The sequence below is a fragment of the Octopus bimaculoides genome, chromosome 14 (genome assembly GCF_001194135.2).
Source record: "Octopus bimaculoides isolate UCB-OBI-ISO-001 chromosome 14, ASM119413v2, whole genome shotgun sequence".
NCBI lineage: Eukaryota > Metazoa > Mollusca > Cephalopoda > Octopoda > Octopodidae > Octopus > Octopus bimaculoides.
This window is the reverse complement of record NC_068994.1, coordinates 23,017,962-23,020,725: the sequence shown is the minus strand read 5'-3', so window position 1 is coordinate 23,020,725 and position 2,764 is coordinate 23,017,962. Positions and strand designations below refer to the sequence as shown.

The window sequence follows — 2,764 nt, the reverse complement described above, 5'->3', positions numbered from 1 at the left end:
AGACCAACGAACCCTGCATCGAGCAAGAAACACTGCTTCAACTGCTGCCACTAGAGCTTCTGAAGATGATGAACATCGAGCTCTTCGCCTTGCTACTCATGCTTCTTCAACTGCTGCTGCAAGAGCTTTCGAGCCCCTGGAAGTGAGACGAGACCGCCTGAACACCATCGCCCATCGTAAAAGTATTCGCAAAGGTGTAATGAAACCATGCAGTTCCAGATGGTTATTACAGGCGTTCGATTATAAGCCAGACATCGATTATTCATCCTACCCTGAAATCTCCATTTCCAATATGAGAGTTATTTGCTCATTCTGTTCTGCAAATAAGTGGCCAGAAGAACCTGCTGCAATGTGCTGTTCAGGTGGAAAAGTCAAATTACCTGCTTTGGAGGATCCCCCAAAACCACTGCAGGAGCTTCTTGAGGGAACAACTACTGATTCAAGACACTTCCTACGCAACATAAGAAAGTATAATTGTGCGTTTCAAATGACCTCTTTCGGTGCCAATATCATCCGAGAGGATGGATTCATGCCTACATTCAAAGTTCAGGGTCAGGTTTACCACAGGATAGGACCTCTTCAACGTGATGCATTCCAAGAGCCTCAGTGTCTTCAACTATATTTCGTTTGCAGCTACTAAGAACAGGCAGTAAAACGAAATAAGATATCACCTGGGACTAACTTCCAACTGATATTGCAGCTACAGGAAATGCTTCATGAAACAAATAGTTATCTTAAGAGTTTCAAGTATGCTTTAGAGATAGCGTCAGGCCCCAATTTTAATGTTGTCATAGATGCTGATAAACGTCCATTTGGTGAGCATGCAGGCCGGTATAATCAACCATCTTGCAATGAAGTCGCCATTGTTCTTCAAGGTGAACCCTCTAATCCAAGGGATATTGTTTTGTCATGCCGCGATAACAGCATCCAACGAATACACGAATCTCATAGGGCATACGATGCGCTCCAGTACCCCTTGCTATTCGTTTACAGTGAGGATGGGTACCATTTCGGTATTCCTCAACATCATCCACAAAGACCAGACAAATGTACCAGCAAAAACGTTTCATGCATGGAATTCTATTCATATCGCTTAATGACTCAAGGAAACTCAATGAATCATCTCCATTGTTCACGTGAGCTGTTCCATCAATTTGTTGTGGATATCTACGCCAAGATGGAGTCGGAAAGGTTGCGTTTCATTCGCCATAATCAAAAAAAGCTAAGGTCTGAGAATTATATCCACCTTCGGGATGGCATAATCAATTACATCGCGCCTCAAGATATTGGACAGGTCTGCATTTTACCATCTACATTTACCGGGGGTCCGCGGTATATGCATGAGAGAACGCAAGATGCCATGACGTTTGTACGTCATTTTGGTCGCCCGGATTTATTCATAACCTTTACTTGCAACCCCAAGTGGATTGAAATTGAAATTGAACTATTAAACAGTCAGAGGCCCGCTGATAGGCATGATCTTCTTGCACGAGTTTTTCGGTTGAAGCTACAGAAACTCATGGATTTGATCAAGATAGGACAGATATTCGGGAGTGTTAGATGCGACATGTATACTGTCGAGTGGCAAAAAAGAGGTCTTCCGCACGCCTATATTTTGTTATGGTTGTCCTCAAAAATCAATTCAAACAAAATAGACAGCCTGATATCAGCAGAACTGCCTGCTCCAGCAGTAGACCCAGATCTTTTTCAGATAGTATGCTCAAACATGATTCATGGACCTTGTGGGTATGGATTTAACATTCATTCACCATGCTTCAGAGATTCGAAATGCATGAAAGGGTTTCCCAAGAAGTTCCAGCTTCATACTCAGATGGGCAACAATAGCTACACGCTATACAGGCAAAGGCGTCCTGAAGACGGTGGGCTCACGGTTAAGGTAGGGCACCACAAAGTAGACAACAGGTAGATCGTGCCATTTTTCCCGCTTCTGTCCAAAGTGTTTAATGCTCATATCAACGTAGAGTTTTGCAGTTCAATCAAGTCTATCAAATACATCTGAAAATATATAAATAAAGGGACAGATGCGGTTACGTTCTCTCTGCAGCAAGATGGTAACCGAGACGAGGTAGCACAATACCAAGTCGGCAGATACATAAGCAGCAATGAAGCATTCTGGAGAATTTTTGGTTTTCCTTTTCATCAAAGGCATCTGCCTATTCAACAGCTCACAACCCACCTTGAGAATGGTCAACTCATTTACTTCACGCCTTCAACTGCTGCAACTGTTGTCGAATACCCTAAAGACACTACCCTAACTGCCTTTTTCAAGCTCTGTAACGTAGATACATTTGCTGAAACATTGCTCTACCATCAAGTACCATCATATTACACTTGGAGCAACAATACATGGCAGCGACAGAGGATAGGCAGGCAGGTTGATGGCTTCCCCACTGTGAAGCTTGAAACTTGCCTCGGCAGGGTATATACCGTTCACCCAAGTCAACAGGAGTGCTTTTACCTTCGCTTGCTCCTTCATGAACGGCGAGATCTGTTCCACCTTCAGGGAGGCATGCCTAAGACATGGCCTGCTCGAGGATGATTCAAAGTGGGATGCAACTCTTGCTGAAGCTGCCAATTCGCGCTCTCCTAAAAGTCTCAGAGCCCTCTTTGCCATTATTTTGCATATTTGTGAGGTATCAGACCCGGTCTCTCTGTGGCTTAGGTATAGAAATAAGCTTGCTGAAGATTATTACCAACTTCAAAAAAGGCGAGTTCCCGAAATTAATTCTGCCAATGATCACAT

General features: G+C 43.6%; 1 long non-coding RNA gene across 2 annotated transcripts in view; it reads left to right on the top strand.

Moving 5' to 3' along the window:
- Window positions 1-2,764, top strand: part of LOC128249377 (uncharacterized) — a 55,136-nt gene that overhangs the window by 1,105 nt on the left and 51,267 nt on the right. The window lies entirely within an intron of this gene.